The 18,902-nt window shown below is 39.6% G+C and overlaps 1 protein-coding gene across 2 annotated transcripts in view; it reads right to left on the reverse strand.

Moving 5' to 3' along the window:
* The window catches only part of ptprea (protein tyrosine phosphatase receptor type Ea), a 63,883-nt gene extending 44,981 nt beyond the window's left edge, over positions 1 to 18,902 (reverse strand). The window contains exon 1 of one of the 2 annotated variants that reach the window (XM_080305050.1): positions 18,770 to 18,902. The gene's annotated coding sequence lies outside the window, so the exon portion shown is untranslated. Of the gene's footprint in view, positions 1 to 8,478; positions 8,781 to 18,769 lie in introns of those variants that run through there. The other variant, XM_026178415.2, reaches the window with a different exon arrangement.

Here is an 18,902-nt window from a genome sequence, read left to right on the forward strand (position 1 = left end):
TGTGTGTGAACTGTGGTTTACAGCAAAAAGTGGGTGGGGGTGTGTAAAATTAGCTGGACTGTGAGAACTAAAAAGAGTGAGGTTGAAAGAAGAGACAGAATGGCCAATCAGATGAAGGAACATAAAAGAACATGGGGAGGAAAAGCGCTAGAGCCATTATTGGTTCAGCTTTGAGTGACTGTTGAGTGTAAAAACACTGACTAAACTAACACATCTCTGCCTCAGCATTGGCTCAGCTGTACAGCATATGAAGCCACGTTATAAAACCGAATAGCTCAATAAAACTGTGTACTTTTGAGCTATGACAGTAATATTTATTTGTGGGTGTGCCACACAGTCATAGGCCAAGAATTAGTTGTCTAAGATTACTCATGTTGTAATAAAATCGAGTTAAAAAATACCAGACGAGTGACAAAAAAAAAGGCTAAATTGTTCCAATACACACAAGCAAAATCCTAGGGGTTTAAAATTTACAGACGTTTCATCATAATGATCCACTTACCTCAGAAGGAAAAAATAGCTTGACTTTTAGCTGCTACATACTGCACAATGTTCACCGTGTATACAGGCTGCATACAAAGGCTGTATATAACAGCTTGTACATTTTTTGTAGCATCTAGTTTAGCGTTACAGCCAAAGTCATCATGGTTTTAGAAGTAATGAACATATTGTAAGCTTTCTTAGCAATGAGCATATATAGACTGTGTGCAAACATTTTTTCTGGCTTTTCTACAAACATGGACGTCATTTGGGTTTGCTATGCTTTTGGAGACAGACTCAACTGGCCATTCAAGTTAGTACACTTAGTGTTACCAAGTGGGTGCAAATATTCAGTTTATTACTGCAATCTGGGTGAAAAAAAGCTGTCTGCTGCAGTTAAACCAATGCCACAAGAACGCTTAAACTTTTTAAAGTAAAGTTTTATATAATGTGATCGATTGTTTATATAAAAGGTTCTGCTCATAGGCACTTAAATGATTTCCTGCTTGGATACCGATTGATCTAATTGGCCTCTTCTGGATGTGGCCCATCTTTCCTCTGTCTAAGCTAAAAAGATGAAAGAACAGCTGTGGAAAGCATGGTGTAATAACCTGCAAACTTAAAAGCACTCAAGTCAACTGTGGGATCACCATGCAACAGCTGGACACCCCTATATGGTCCTAACCAAAGTGTGTTTTCAGACAGGAAGTAGGAGATGATGGAAAGAACATCCTGGAAATCTAAGTCAACAGGATATGGATGATTTGCAGGATAACGTTCAATGCACTCAGGAGCAATGAGTAGCCTGAAAAAAAGTTCTGAAACCTCTTTGAATCTTTTTCTTCAAAAGCATCAAATCAGCTGATCTGGTTTCGAGCAAAGCACAAGTAAATATTGCAATCTAGTCATCAGACGGAGATAACCTTGCATCCCCCACCCTACTCTCCTTCCAGGAAGGAGTGATGTAAATGTTCTGTAGTGTGATCACTTGACATGCAACATGAAACGTGTAGGAGGAGATCTGCCCCAGCCTCGAGGGCTAGCAGATCAAATATGCAGGATGCATGGACCACAATGTCAATAATCCTGAAAATAAAAATAATGATAGTGTTGCATCCTGATATCCCAAACAGACCTGAGAGATTTCGGCCTAGTTCTTCAGGGTATAGCATTTACTGGTTGCCACAACTTAATTAATATCAGAAATAGGATTTCTTCTTGGATTGCAAATCATACAGATGCTCAGATTACAGATGCAAAGCCACGGCATGTTACTTTATGCTGTTTTTTTTATCTGTGTTGCAGTGACCTACAGGGAAACAAAGAGGTGGGAGAGGGGCTGCTGTACCCTCTTTAACAGGTAACAGGAAATTGGCCATTCAGCATATCAGCTACATTAGCTGCTCCAGTCAGCCTGCAGACTGATGGATGGCAAGTCACACTCGAGCTGCGACACCATTGATTTCCTCCTCATAAAACCCAAGACTGCTGATTCAAGATAATGCTACATTTTTAAAGGCTTTGCTGTGATATTGCTGCGATAAATTCAGAAGATTAAACTGATAAACAAGCTCAGACACACTGACCAATGAGATTTATTTCCAGTATAGTGATTTATTTGTCTGGTGCTGTTCATTATTTATTTACAGTCTATCATCAAATGTGTACTTTCATTTCTAGTGTGCTTTCCGCTGACTTCTAAAGAGATTATTCACAAGGCTGGAACATTCCTGCTATGAAACACTGGTGTTGTTGTCAGTAAACTGGAATGTTTCCTAGTAATAAACATATCGAGAGCCTTCATATTGTGTACTCCCAGTGAAGTACAGTCCCACTTAATGACATTTTTCACAGTACTTGTCATGTCACAAAGTATTATGCTTCCACCGAGCTTCCACCGATTAAAAACGTCTTAATATTATCAGAAATATAACACAATACTTTGATTTTTACAGCACAATAAATGAGTGAACTCAGTGGTATTGGTCGTCTCCTTACTGCAGTGGTCTTGGTTTGATTCCAGGCCTGGTCAGTGCTGCATGCCGCCCTCACCCTCTAAACCATTTCCAGAAACAAAAAAGGCAGTATGTGGTGAGTGCAGACACTCTTTATACAAGCACCACAGAAGCTTGAGGTTCACTTCCTGACAGCAAGAACATGAGCTCATTTGTTTGCTGTGTTTCATGTAGAATACAGTGCAGTTCAGTGTGCGTTTCATTTTCTAGTGCATGGACAGTTTTTGTGGTTGCAGGTTTTGAGTCGAGTAAAAATGCCATTTATTTGATTAAGGGAGACTTGTTGTTGTTGGATGCTCGTAATAAAAACAGCCAAAGTTTAAAATAATGTAGACGTGATCGTCGTGAGCTAACTCAGTCTTCATACTGCTTTGAACGCTCTGTTCAGGCATTCTTTTTGTTCATTGCGCTCTTTAACATTACTGCGTGTGGATAGCTTAATTTGGTCAATGGTTCCCTTAAAGGGTAAACGGGTTATTTTGAATCATGAAAATATGCTTTAGTGGAGTTTAACAAAAAAAATAGGTTAAATATGACCTTTTATTCTCAATTTTAAGTGTGGAAAGCCGTTTTTATGAATACCAACGTGAAAACATATTGTGGCTAGGCACAGTGTTATTACTAAGTTGTACCCAGTCATCAGTCTTGGCTTTATTAAATAGGATGTTATAGGTTGCGGGCTTGTCAGACAGTCATGCTATCTGTCACAGGGATTACTGGTGTGAATCGTTGCGAAGAGCTGTAAACAAAAGGCCCCACGTGCACAGCTCTGAGAACAGAAGATAAGAAAGTGTAGGAGGGATTCTGGTTGGAGGGGGGGGTTACTGATCACTGTGCCAAGCTAGGAGCTGTGTGATGGATTTCGCACACATCTTCTCATCTATCTCTGAATCCCTTTGTGATGAACAAAAAGCAAAAGAGCCCCCTTCTGAGTGCATTCTGATGAAGAGGAGCACTATTTTACCATTCATGTCATTTGCCCTCAATGCACATTGTGCATGGGTGAGCAAACACACCCCGTGGTGCTACGGGGTACAATTAATGTTTTTCAGGCACATGGGTCTCATGCTGGAATATTTTCAGGAATGGAAGAAAACCAAGGACATGAAGCATTTCTCAAAGCTGCTAAAATTCAAAGTGAATCTATGGATATATCTGGCAAATCTAGCAACAACATAGAGGTGCATTGTCTGTCGGTATCGGCAAGTGCAGCATCTTGGCGGTACAAAAATCTGAACAGAGTAACGCTTGCCAAATGACATAAGCTGAAAGCAAGCCCCCTCCATTTTTAGAATTAGTGACATTACACAAGCAAATAACAACAGAGATGCCATGTCAGCCTCTCTGGAGGGTCAAAAATGCACGGATTAGACTGTCATTAATACTGAATCTGGATTATAACAATCCTGAGGCAGCTCAACTGCCACAGATTACTTCTATCCCAGCAAGGGCAATGACAGACAATGGCACTTTTTGTTCTCCTAGAACTGACAGTACCGCACAGTAACAAAGAGAGACTCATTTCTAATAGGGTCAGGAGTGATTAGACAAGCGGCAGAACTGGCAGCTCATAGAGAGACCCAAGATCTCCCAAAATCCACTAGTATCAGACAAGATTTGTCAGATCGATTGATGACCTAACTACAATTAGCCTATTAGTGCAGCTTGCCGTTGTAAAACAAGTTAAATTATCAGCCTACCCTTTGAAGATGTTTTATTACAACATGACGCTGTAGTGGAAACAGATTTAGTATTAACACAACACATCTTTGCAGGACCACTTAGCTTTGATACAAATGGCACCCGTCTGTCTAGACATCATCACATATCTTGTGATGACAGCCCACCCATTTTGGCTATTGTGATTGCAGTCATGCTTTTGATGCATTATTTATTAGCCTCCCACAAAAAAGTCTAAGAATTTTACCCTCAGTTCTAATAAACTGAACCACAAATTTAAACGCTGAAGCTGATTACAGTGTCGTAACGCAGTTGTTTACTTTTCTACATCTTTAAAGCTCAGAAATATAAATGACACAAAGGTCGCCTTTACAAAGTATTGTGTTGTTCTGGCATAAACAGCACCCATTTTCCTTTCTTATGGCTTCAAAGAGACATGTAAGAAGAGGGAACTGGGAACAGGATAATCTCTAGCATTAAAACAAACTCTTGTTCTAATATCTGGGACTTCATTAGCATTCTTTCACTCAAACTAAAAGGCGTTGTTTCAGTGGAAGACACAAGATAGAAGGAAACAAAGTGGAGATACAAAGGGTATCAGAGGGAGTTGGTACAAAAAAAGGCATGAAAATCTAAAGCCTGAGGAGGTAAAGAGGGGGAAGTGAGACAATCTCAGAAACAGACAGAGAGAGACAAAAAGAAGGAAAGAAAGAGGGAATACAGATCAGTCAGTGTGACCTGTCCTTGCCCCACAAAAACAAATGACATCAGGGTGGCTGCCAATCAGCTGATGTGACTCAGAGAGGCTGTCAGAATTCACTCCAGCTTTATTTTCCTGTTCCTGACACTTCCCTGTAACTTTTATAAAAAGGAGACAAATGGGTAACTGTAATCACACTGCACATTATTGTAAACTGAACTCAGCTAACAGTGTTTTAATTACTGAATTTTTAAAAATCTGCCTTCTGATAGAATCTAATTGTTTCATTACAATAAAAACCCACAGCCTTTTTATTCTTTGTGCAAAAATATAGCTTATGTAAACCAATCCGGCAACCGTTTCACTCCAATTCATGCGCAGACACATTAACAGCGAGAAAAAAATGCAATTACTCTGGTTAATGTGGCTTGCTTTAATTAGACGCATCTTTGGTGACAATGCAAAAACCATCACAAATGGCAGCGCAACAGGAATTCTCAATGACTGCCATTTAGAAGCCGACAATCTCACCGTCCTCTTATTGAGTGGAATCACTGTTTAGCTTTAGAGCAAACCAGAGATGAGAGGCCGGCTTTTGTTTACTCTTGTAAGGAATCAAGGACACAGCATTTCTAACGTTTTGTGCAAATCATCACAGAAGCTTGAAAAGTGACAATTATTCAGGCAAGGCTTAGCAAAACGATCCATTTTTGTTGCATTCTGAACTTTTAGCAATTTAATCGTAAATATCAGATCTGTATATTTGTGTTATTATTTTGTAGCTCGACTATGAGTTTATCTGAAAGTTCAAAATTTGATTGTGTATAAATGAGATGTGAACAAAACCCTTTGTTTAAATTGGAAAGGGAAATCCTCTCAGTGCTACACACTGGGGAATGCAGATATAGAAAAAAATCATTTCTTGTGAGAACCCAGAGGTTGAAAGTAAAACATGCCCCTGCTAATCAAGTTCTCCTCTGCTCCAGAACAACAATTTGAACACGTTTTAATAGTCGGTTTCTATAGAAACAGATCAATGCTGATTTCAATGATAAAATGCAGTTGAAGCCCTTAAGAGAAAGTTTTACTATTGCAACATCTTTCACTAGAAATAAAATACAAATTAATCAATTCTGTAATCCACTGCGCCTGAATTAACATTTCAATGAATACAGTAGGGGGCATCATTTCCTTGAATGAAAAAGGGTTTTTTTGTTTTTTTTAAAAGCAAACGCCTGAATCAGCAACTTTAACCGTCTTCTAATGATATGCAGTGTGTTTGAGAGTGAGATAGATGATGTGCTACAGATATCTCATCTATACTTGACAAACTGGGTGTGCAAAAGTGAAAGAAAGTCTAGTGATAAGGGCCCACAGTAGAATATATTTACTGCATATTAGTAAATCCAGACAGCAAAACTGTGTGTAATTATGACATATTTAGTCTCCTTAAACAATGTAATTTGGAAGTGTGAGTGACAATTAAACTCTCTAAACTTTAGAGAGACCAGCATATGCCATTTTCAAATACGGACTGCAGCCCTGAACTATTCTAGATGTCACCCAACAGAGGTGCTGAGGTGTGAAGATGTGAGAAAGCAAATGTCACGTGAGGTTTGATTGGACATCAAACGGTCTTCAATCTGCAAGCTCCCCAGCACCAAAGAGTGCGTGTAAGCCAACTGAACACAATAATTAATTATCAGTTGAATTACCAGTGAGAAAGCAATGTTGTGTGCGCAGTTTCCTGCACATCGTCTTGCCAGAACTATCACCTAAACCAAAACTGAAAGTTCATGTGTGAAAAAGAGGTTGTTCGATTTCTTATTTTGATTTCTCAGCAATCAAACTACTGTAATGTCAAATTTAGAACAGGGAAAGTTGCAACTCTTCACATTTAAAAGCAAATATTTGTGCTTTTTGTGCAATAAAGACGTCAAAATTGGTTCCTTATAAAAATGCTTATGGGGCATATGTAGATTTGCCAAGTGCTAACTAACTGTATACATAATTCTCCCAAAAAAACCCCACAGAAATGAATTCAGGATCAAAATGTAAAAAGGCTGGCATCCCCATGACGTCTCTGGGGGAGGGAACCCGGAAACAGAAACCCCCCGTTGACATCACCCCAGCAGGATTTAAAGGAAACCTAATTGGACATATGCAAATGAAAGATGTGTTAAAAATTCCTCTTTATCATTGGGGGATGCATTTTGGCACCAGTTACCATAGCTCCATAAATTTCATCTTCCCCAGCTTGGGCTTGTTGTATGATGTCAAATGTGCATCCACTCCCTATTTTCTTTCTCTCTGCGTCTTCATTTCCCTTCACAGCGTACACCCAACCCCCTTCCATATTTTGACAAGAATCAATTACAGACACAGGAATGCAGGATGAAATGTGTGGCCTGGAGCATGTAGGATTTTATATCAGACCCCACACCGGTATGGTAGTAACGACAAGGGTGGGGAAACTATAAAAACAACCCTCTGCTTCACCTTGATTACCACGCTAACGTTTCCAGTAGCTTGATATTTCTGGTAGCCAGAAGTATCAAGCTACTGGACGTGCACTAATGAAAAACAACCAAGCAGATATGTAGGAGTTTTGGCTTTTTTACAGGATTAAAGTGCACAAGCGCCGAAGGACCAAACACCTGCTGGTGCAGCTACACATGAGAAACAGTGTGCCACTCAAGCTGAACATGATGAAAATGGACTCCAACTAGTCTGCACTAATGAGTTTTTGCAATGAAGCTGAAGGCATCTCTATGGCTAACTAAGCAGCTAACTAGTCCCCTGCTGTGGCCCAGCTGCTGGATGCGATAGTACAGCGATGAACTGGCAGAAGTACAGAGCTCTTTTTATTTATTTCCTCTTGTAATTTAGCCAAGTTGGACAGACATCACTGATGGCTCAGAGCGCATGTGTCAGATTTGGTTCAAAATCCTGCTCAGCACACAACAGACTCAACATTTACCTCGTATCAGATTCGGCCCAGCAAATAAGCACCGCAGCAATGCAAAAAAGGTTAGCATTTCTTTGATGGCATGCTGTGCTTCAAAGAAAACCAGCAGTCCTAGCCTCTCTTGTCTTCCTCCTCATCTTACAGTAGGCAGTCATAAAAGACTGCAAATGAGGGGGTTTCTCAGTATGTTCAGAGAGCAAGGCGTTTTCCCTCTCAAGGGAAGACAGATCTGATGATCAAATCCTTTCCTGTCTCCTTGTTGAGCCCCTCTCTCTGCAACGGAGCGCATTTCCCTCTCTAATGCCAGCCATGTGTCACCCACTACTGCCAAACTGTTTTGATAAAAAGCCTAACTGCTGAATGTAGGAAACAAGGAAACAAATTTTAGATAAAATCCATATGTTCAATATCTAAAACAACAGAGTGGTATAACAATGATGAAAAGCAAACAAACACCCTTTTCCACTTCTTTTAATGCATTTAAGCCACAAACATCCCCAGGGAAAATAATATAAACTGTGAAGCATAAATGAGGTCGTGTTTTCAAGTAGGACGAATGACATTTGCAGCCGAATAACAAATTTGTTATTTTGCAAAAATAGGCCATATAGCGTAGCAGCATTAAAAATACATACCCCTATGGTGTATATTTGTCTTTTGCTTAGTCTCCAGATGCAGAGAGAATGAACGTGGGGAGGAAGAAGTTTCGAACAATCCTCAGTTCACCAGCGGTAAAATAGACGTTTGTGTGAAGAGCCACCCACTGACTAGGCTTGGCCCACAAAGAGACTCACTGTGAAACTCGGCCCTGAGACACATCATTATTATGATCACCCTGATCTCCAACCTCATTTTACTCCTTGCCATGATTCTCCATGAGAGAAACCACTCTGCTTTTTGATGACTGACTGTGATCCCTGCTCCCTGTTAACTGCCACACAACTATCTAGCTCTATGAGACATTATGAAACAGGCAGGCCACGAAAGCAAGCCGCCAAATACAGGAGGAAGCAGTCTGCTAGCACGCATTGCTCACTTATTATCACCATATGTTGCAATCACTGTATCTCCAGGGCTTGTAGTGCATCAGTGAGTGAGGTTGTTATCAGCTCTAGAGCAAATGAAAAGCATTTCCTTTACATCCAAGTTGTTGGCTCTGGAATACGATATGCATTTTTTGAAAATGATGAAATGTCATTAGAGGGGGATGCCTTAGTTTTACTTTCCATACAACAGATTTTTTCAGAATAAAAGCATGCTTTTCCTAGCCAACAGAATGTATTTAAACTAATGACATATGAAAAAAAATACACCAACATAGTGTTGTTTTGTTTTTTATTCTCACAAAAAAACATCTTTTTGAGAAAAGGTGCAGACAGAGCTGAAATAACTATCTAATCTACCAATCAAGACACTGAATCAGCAACCATTTTAGCGATCAGTTAACAAACTGAATCATATTTTAAGCAAAAAGGTCAAACATTTGCTCTTTCTAGCTTCTCCTCTTTGAGGCTTTGCTGATCCTCTTTCCATTTTTCTGTTTTATATCAATAAACATCGGAGGCATGATCTAAAAGACAAAGTCACATTGTAATTTGTATTTTGTGTACCAACATTCTGAAGCCCTGAGTTTAGCTATTTGACTGTTGCCCACCACATTTGGATGCAAACATTTGACTGACTGTAGCACTTGGTAGCTGAATTGTTAGCAAGATGCATTCTTTACTTCGTATAATATTAAATCTTTATTCTGGTGTGTGGCTACCTTAATAGGTTGCTACCACTTGGCCAGGCAATGTAATTCTGAAACACATCACATTGCCTGGCCAACTGGTAGCAACTTGTAAAGGTAGCCACATACCCTGAATCATATTCTTCTTTCTATTTTATTGTAACTTTTAATTGTAAGTTACAAAATAAACATCATGTTGTATGAAAAAGACTTTTTATTGAGCATATAAATGTATAAAGAAGGTGTTTACTGAAGTTATCATTTGTGAGATATAGCTACTTTTTGTAAAGTTTATAATGTAACCCAATGTTTATTTTAGGTACCCAGCATTTAAAAATAACAGATATTTAGCTTAAACACAACAGTTAACCTGCTGATTGAAAATAATGAGTAGAAGTCAAAATAACCAGTTATAGTTTTATAATATCACGAATAAACATTTTTAAATTAGATTCTTAACTTTTACAGCGATGCGATTTGTGGTTCTGTGGCTTGTCTCCACTTTTGTATCTCACTTGGCATCGAAGCTGACAGTAATTATGAAAAACAAATGTCCTTTCATTGTAAGCAAATGGTGTAGATGTGGCTTTGTCTGTGACTGAGCACAAAAAAGCTTTGGCAGCGTTTGGGGGAGTGTTATTGTTGACAGTGTGCTTTCCCAGTGGGAAAACATACTGCATGACCAAATGTTGCAATGATCAGACACAGACAGTACGGCACAGTTTTGCTCATTAGCATAAAAATCTTTCTGGATACAAATCAAGAGAATAGACATGGAATTATGAGCTGCAAGTCATTCAAAACACTCTAAAGTCTAAATGTTTCAGCAGTTATAGATTAGATTTCCATAGCTGAAGGTCAGTGGGACAAAGTCATGTCATGGCACGTATTTTCTTACATAGATGAATCAATGCAAACTACCCCCTAGAGCACGATGCCTTCTATACTCTCACATCTAAATTATTATTGATGCCTTTGCAAACTGGTGATTTATTTTCTAATGGAAAACATCTCATGTGATAACACCTCAAACAGCTATAAGCACATTTTTGAGGAGCAGACCAGTGATTATATTACCCTGTAGAATTGTTACAGAAGGGCTGGAGTGAAAATATAGCACATGCTTTATGCTTATCAGCACACACTACATGTTGGCTAACCCCTGACTGTTGTTTCACTGCAGCATCGAACTGCTGAAACTCATTTCAACACAATCATCATAGTCAAAAAAAGAAGAAGCCTCGACACTATCCAGCCTCCCAAAGTCAAAAGTTAAAAGGTGCTTTTAATGAACGAGATCCAGCCTTGTTCTATACTCCACATCTTTTCAGCTCGACACAAAAACTGACAACCCAGATATTGAATTAATGCTCGTCTCTGTCACTGGAGGCCTTCGTGATGATCAGCACATTTGCAATTTTTACAAGTCTCAGCATACCAATGTTAAAAAGAAACCCAGGAAAGGCTGTGACTCTGAAGGAATAAAATAACAGCGTGACTCTGATTTTTTTTTCTTCACATAGTCAGCTAATAAAAAATTACTTGTGTGTTAAAATAGTTGTTCTGTAGTTGTTGTGAAGCGATCAAAGAAAATAAGCCATCCTTTTAAATTACCCCATTGTATTTGGGTGAAATTGTTTGCTGGTGTTATTCCAGTGCCGTCAAACTGCATCATATTTCTGAAAACACACAATGAAAATATTGAAGGACTGACATAATGATCACAAACAACTCCCTGTGCAGCAGCCTTGAAAGAATGAATAGGAAATGAGCTTCTTTAGTAAGCATCCATTATTCATTAAGCACTGTATTCCTCCATGTCGACACCCTCTGTAGTGACACAGCCAAACCATTATTTCCTTATTCTCACCATCACTCACTCTTTCTCTCGCACCAGTTACACCCAGCTTTCATGTTATCGCCATACGATCAGCTCCCAAATGCTTTACACTAGATAAACTCTACAACATGCAACAACTAGTAAACTAACTGCACTTGATGTTAGCTGAAAGAGTAGCACCCGGCAATAATGTTTTAGTAAAGACAAGAGCCACTGCAACTGAGCAGTTTATGGCGATGCAAAAGAAAGGCTATTGCATATGCTGACATATTGCAGAGAATAAACCTACCTGACATTATACAGGACTGATAACATAAGTCACAAGATCATGTGAGCCCTTTGTAAATTGTGCTGCAGAAGAGATGAGATAAGTTAATCATGCTTTCTACATGCGCTATCATCACATGCGACGCAGCCACTTTTAGACTCAATTAAAAGCCACTTAAAATGCATCTAAGCAAGAATATGGAAGTTCAGTACAGGTTGAAATTTAAAAAGAAGGTAATTCCAGATACTATTTAGAAACATCACTAATCTCCACACACAGACAGGGGGAAGGTTCAGTTTTGCGTTATTCTTTTTCTTTTTTTTTGACTCTGGAGACATTGCACATTATCATAAACATCGAGCTATAATGGAATGTGTAGGTGTAACATCTGTGGACCCAAGATGACTGCATCTTGAATCACGCTAAGAATAAACAAACGAGCCTGGAAAGATATCCTCAAAAGCCGAGTCTTTTTTCTTCTTAGCTGCCAATGTGAACCCAGCCTCTATGCTGCCCTTTGTTTTCCATCGAAAATCTAATATTTGTTTTTCCAAGTCATCCATTCGGATAAAGTAAAATGGACTGAACATGTTTTAAGCCAAGAGCGGTATATGTTTGCTTTCCCTTCAGTTAAGTCACGCCACAGTGTGCAGGGAGTTAATCTCTTCTGGGCTCCACCCTACCTGCACTGAGCAGGTCACCGATTTAGGAAGCCATTTTTCAGCTAAAAATGCTTAATTTTTATGTTAGAATCATATCTTAAGAAACTGGCCAGCTGAGCCTTGTGATTATTAAAAAATACATTTTGTCCATCTGCTGCACTTCCTGCAAAACACAAGCCAGCACCAGCATAAAGACACTTAAAAGATTATAGAAATATGTGTATACCATTGTCCAAAAACCTTGTCATCTAAAAGTGTTGTGGTCTACTTTGTAAAGCTCTTATGTATCAACTTCCATAAACACAACTAAAAAACTATGCGTTGTCTGGGGTAGGTAACACCCGCATTACTACTTGTGGAGTGACATAATTCTGTATGTCCCTGGGCTATATTCTCTTATTCAAACCAGATGGGCCGAACCTAGCGGTCTGTATCCTAAAATGAATAGTAAGGATCATGAGATGGTTACATAATAATTTTTTTGGCACAAACTCAGTTTTAGTTTCTCCTGAGGCTCCATCTTTGAGGTAAAAAGCTTCCTTACTGATGCTTACAATCCAGGGTCATGCTCAGGATTTAACCTGTGATACACCATCACAAGTAGACATTATTTCATACTAACTGCTAAGATGTGTTTCCTGTCCTTGAATTTTTCCACTGCTGTTTCTAAGAGCACAAAGCCATCACAAACCCCTGTTAAATTAGCAGGCTAAACAGTTTTGCTTGAAAATGACTCACATGATTAATCAGTTATCATTATCATCATGCCAGTGAATAATCATTGTAGGTACACATAATTGAGGTGCATAAATGAGACAGGAAGCAGCTCTTTTAGTGATTTTGTTTTTTTCAAGGGGAGGGCCTAAATAATATAATTTTAAAGTCTCTTCTTTTGTGTCTCATGTGTTCAGCTCCACTGTTTTTTCACAGGGCCAACTTACAATCCTCCTTTGAACAGAGGTGAGTGAGCTCCGAAGCATCTGAAAAGAGGCAACTTTGATCTCTATCCAGCTGTTTCAATGCTTCAACTATCCAGCTGACTCTTTAACACAGCTGACAGTAAACAAAAGCAAATTTCCCCAACTTCAATTTGGCCTTACAGGGACGCTAAAATACTTAGATTCTTATCTATCCCACTGAAGCATCTGATCAGCCACAAAATCCATTCTTGAGCATGGCAACAACATCCAAGACTGAGTCATAAAGATATCTTCAGCCACAAAAACAACAAGGAGTCATGCAGCAAGAAGAGACACAAGCGACTTAGAGCAACTTAACACTATATGAGCAAAAGTATTGGGTTAATCTTTGAATTCAAGTGTTTTCTGTCTAATTGCCGCATGTGTATAAAATCAAGACCCTGAGCATGCAGTCTGCCTATGCAAACAATTGTGAAAGAATGTGTCATTTTAAAGAATTCAAAGAATTTGAGTGTGGTACTGTAACAGGATGCCGTCGATGCAACAAGTCAGCCATAAAGTGCCAGACCATATAATGTTACAGAGCGGGTTTGCTGAGTGCTGAGGCACATTGTACGTAAAACGCTCCAACACTCTGCTAACTCAATAACTGAGCTCCAAACCTCGTCTGGTATTAACATCAGGAGAACAACTGTGTGCTGGGAGCTTCATGGCATGGGTTTACATGGTATATATGGACTTTGTTAATTCTGCACTGGGGGCATTTCAGTGATTACAGCAGCACAAGGGTCAGGAAGAAAAAAATCAATTAGAGATATATTAAAAATATAAAAATAGAATAATTAAGCAGACTAGTGTACCATACTATGTACAAATGGTTACTATATAAGACAAAATACACTAAAATATCTTCTTTTTACTTGCACACAAGGTGCAGTGGAAGTAGTAATGGATACAAATGTATTTTTTAGCTTCTATTTATCCTATGTGGGTGTTGCACAGTCTGACTGCTGTCGGGATGAAGGACCAACGAAAGCACTCTGTCCTACAAAGTGGCTATAGCAGTCTACAAGTGAAGGAGCTGCTCAGGGCCTCGTCTCATGCAGTCTCATGCAAGGCATGAAGGGTGTTGTCTGTAATGGACATCAGCTTAGCTAACATCCTCCTCTCACCCACATCCTCTATATAGTCTAGAAGGAATAGCCAGGACAGAACTTGCCCTATTTACAAGGCTATTTTCCTGTCCTTCTCTATGCTATCAGCTCCCCAACAGACAACAAGATTGCAGAAGCCGTCATTGTGTCGTAACAGGTCCTCAATAATGTCCAGAGAACCCAAAAGACCTCAGGCTGCCCAGCAGATGGAGACGACATGTGGCCATGCCATGACGGACTAGGTCCTGGAGATATGATACATAATGTGTAGTGTACTGGGCATTGCTGTGTGATACCCAGTACTTTTGCTCATATAGTGTATGATTACAGAGAAAAGACAACAATAGCAAAACAAGATTTCTTTAGTAGAAATCCATTGCCAGGGAAAGTAGTACACACAAAAATTGAAAAACAAAAACAAAAAGCAGACCAATCAGGAAGTGGACGTGGCTGTCTGCATCACTGTTTACAAAAAGTCTGCGTTTCAGTCAGACAAAAACAATCTTTAACTTTTCAGACTAAACGTAGGCCAGCAGCATTTCTGACAAGTCGCTCTTTTTTAAGGATGCCTAAAACACAGTAGTGGTGTGTATACTGGGCCAAAATGTACTGAAAGTTACACACTTTAAAAACAAAAGTATGTTAGCAAGGCTGTACCCTGAACTACATGCCAAATTAGGCTATTACAAAAAAAAAAGGAGCGGCAACCTTGAAGGTTAACATGATTAAATGTTTTTCACTTATTTTAAAAAAAGATGTTGAGTCTCTTCGTTTCCTTGCAGCTGTGCTGGTCTGGGGTGTAACAGATCAGGTGGTGAGGACTGTTGTGATTCAGAAAGATACAAGTGCAGGTACCAGTTTGTTCAGCTTGCAGTTTGTCTGCCCTTGTAGCAGCCATGTGTTTAATCCATGTAACAAGGCCTCCTTCCATGGAAAACCCTTTGTGTGTCATTTAAGTCCCAGCTCACTGAGGTTACAGGCCTGTCTGTATCCTACCAAAGCCCTACAGCAGGAAGCAAAACACCACTAACATGCCGTTTCTGCTTTTTTAGTTTGACTGTTATGTCAGTGCTTTCAGTTACAGTTTGCTTTAACTGTCGATTGAGCTCACATCTAAAAACAGAAGATCTATACAGTTAATCCTCCCCATTACTTTTCATTTATGTATTTGGATGTAAAATGGAATAGCAGGGTTAAAAGCAAGGGTTAATTTTCCATCTTCTCTCACTGCATGACTAAAGATATGTTTTCTCATTATTTAGTGTTTTCAGGATGAAGCCAACATCTAGAAGGAAGACTGCAGGGTTTGAATTCTGCAACATTCGCCGCAAGCACAAACAAGCCTACGATTGCAACATGCTGCAGCTTAATGGGATTCAATAAACTTCCACCAAGGAAAGCAGAAAAAATAGCAGGTTGGATACAAATACTATCTGCATCAAAAGGAAGATCTTACTGTGACAATTCCCATGCCTAATTCATTAGCCCTTTTTCAAGGCTATGATCATTTCCGCTGGCAAATATCTGATGAGTTCTGGGTCAGACCAGACTCATCCCTAAATGTTTCAACTTTATACCAATTAGTTCCTTCTCCGCCTATTTGAAAAGAGCGTGAAAAAACATGTGCTTGAAAAAAAAAAACCTTCAAGCAGAGTGCAGTTAATGTATTTGCAGTCTAGGAGAGAGCACAACATGATGTGTCAAAGTTAAGCATTTCCAGAACTTAAGAGAGAAGTGGCAGATAGTTGAATTGGCAATTTAAGGTTTATATCCAGCAAGCTGTTAGAAACTACAGGTATGGACATCACACTCCTACCCACCTCACTTTGGATTTCATTAATCATCACATCTGTTCATTTCACGCAGCACACCCACACTAAAAGGCACTTACATTCACCACATTCCAACATACCATGTTTTCAGTTCTATCTATAGCAGAGCAGAACTAGAAAAGAACATCTTGGCGGTGATAAAAAACACCAATTAAATGTAAGCTGGCAATAACTGCTGCAGCTAGTAACTGTTGAGTAGTTACGAGACCAAGGCGCTATTACAAACAACATATACGCGCTCTCACACTTATTTCTCGAGATATAACAAAGAAGGAGGTACAGAACATACCACGGACAGGGCCTTTTGATTATGCCAGAGATTAACTTACATCCGGTATCCTTCAGCAGAGCAAGTACAAATTACCCTCAACGAATAGCGTTTCGCTCGAGTCAAATATGAATAGCAAGAAGATGAAAGCCAAATCAATCTGCCAGCAGCACTCAGCAGTCAAATGTTATTTCTTCCCTTACACAGACTCATTTGTCTTGGCGAGCACAAACTATTTGTTTATTTCATTGCATCCTCATTAGCTTCTGCCAGAGCAGTGTCAGAATCTTCCTTGGGTCTATGCTGTATAATTTAAATGAAATTCAGACACAGACTGTCTACATAAGAGACAAAAGAGAAGATAAATGAGCATTAAGGAGAACATGTTGCATGACAGCTGCATTAATATTGAACCAGCAGAATGATGCAAGGTGTGTTACAAAATAAAAAGAAAATGAAGCAATACAGACACATTACAGTTTATTTTTCAAATGTAACAGAGACCCTTTATGCGTTTTCCTATTTCTGTCATACATATAGAAGATATTCATATTAAAAAGCTGTCGGTATGTGCAGTTAATCACGAAGAATAAAAAACCTCGGCCTCAGACTGCTCTAGACAATCTGTTTCTGTCATCCCAGTCACAAAGCTCCTGCTGGGAGCAGAAGTCCTGGCCACTAACAGATCAAACCTTCTGTTTGCAACGGGCGACCAATCAGGAAAAAAAGCTGGCTTAAAAGGAAGAAGATGAAAGTTAAAAATGGCTTGTTTCAGACAGCGTATGACCTAAGGGTTTGCACCAAGGCCTTATATAAAGTGAATACAGAATACAGTGCAAGAATCGAGCATAATACCTTCCCTCTAAGAATTTTTCTCTGGTTTCTAGAGAACATGTAATTGATTTGTCTTTCATAGTCTAGTAGCAAGAAAATCTTGGTAGGTCCTCAAAGAACTAACCTTTGCTTGACAGAGTATTCAGGTTTGTCTGGCAAGATCCTTAAGCTCCTTTATGTTGTAATGAACCAGATATTACAGACATTTGTTATTTTCGATACTAATCCAAGTTCATTCTGGCTGTAGAACCTGGCTGTGTCAGGATGACTAACAGACTTAATACAAGTAACAGCACCTCTATAAACTTGGCTAATGTTATGGCCCAAAATAGTGTGTAGTGACAGTACAGTGGCAGCTTGGTCCACTGTAGGCCAAGCAAGAAATGAAAAATGTGACATGAAAAGCATGTAGAATTAATTTCAGTGCAAGACTACAAATCTGTTTCTGCGTGGTGTTTAAACTGAAGTCCATCCATCAGTACAGGATGTCAAAGTGACCGCTCCTGTTGAAGGTCAGCAGAGCACAAACTCAATTGTTTCTCGGTTCATTTAATTTTTAATTTCCATGGTCTGATAAGAATCAAATGCCAAATACAGCACAGCATCTTCCCCCTTGCATTGAACTGGCAAACTGCCACAAGCAATCTGCTCCGGGGATGCTGATTTTTTGCTGGCCCTGACCTCTAACCTCCCAGGGGAGAGTTCTTCCCTTTGGGGATTAATGTCATTTCTGGTGATCATTACATTAAAACCAATGTTCAAATGCTTCGGAGCCAACAGAGCATTCAGCAACCAAATAACATTAAACTTGAGTCAAATTTTAACCTGACTCAAAAACCTGGGTCCTCCTATGACTGCAAGTCTAAGGAGACCATTCATGATATCTGAAGTAGTAATGCAGCCGTGGTCACCGACATGTTGAAACTGGCACAACTGCAGCCCACGTAAGAGTCAGCTAGCAAGTATGAAGACAAGAATGATCATTTTTATTGTTATGGTTTCTAAATAAAAACATGACGGTTAAACAAGGTAGAAGGGGGAGACTAAACCCCAAGACAGGGGATCAGGATAAAACTCCAAACGCTTGATCCATTAACCCATATTCACTGACGCACCGGGTTGACAGAAGTCGCTGCAGGTTGTCAAAAGGAGAGCTCAGAGCATTTAAGCACACGATAAACATGGTGACTTCTACGAGGAATTCACTCACTGCAACGGTAAAGCTGAATGCGCACCTGAAATGGACGCTAAATGTGAAAATTCCACGCGCTGCTGTGCGTAACGGACAGGTAACACGGCGTTTGACGTGACTGGGAAAATGACTGAAAATTTGGATGTTTCCCTCACCTCCTCGATATACAAGTGTCCGGGTGCAAAAAAGACGATGCAATGCCATAAAGGAATCTCATCACTCACCTTAGATGGCTTTAATATTCAGTCCTGAGCGCAGATTGTCTTGGAAAAGCCGAGGCGACGCTTCAGTGTTGCCGCCTGTCACCGGGAGGGAGGAGTTTGTGTTTACTCCAATATAACAGAGCTGTCAGCAACC

Source organism: Astatotilapia calliptera, chromosome 8 (genome assembly GCF_964374335.1).
Source record: "Astatotilapia calliptera chromosome 8, fAstCal68.1, whole genome shotgun sequence".
Taxonomy (NCBI): domain Eukaryota; kingdom Metazoa; phylum Chordata; class Actinopteri; order Cichliformes; family Cichlidae; genus Astatotilapia; species Astatotilapia calliptera.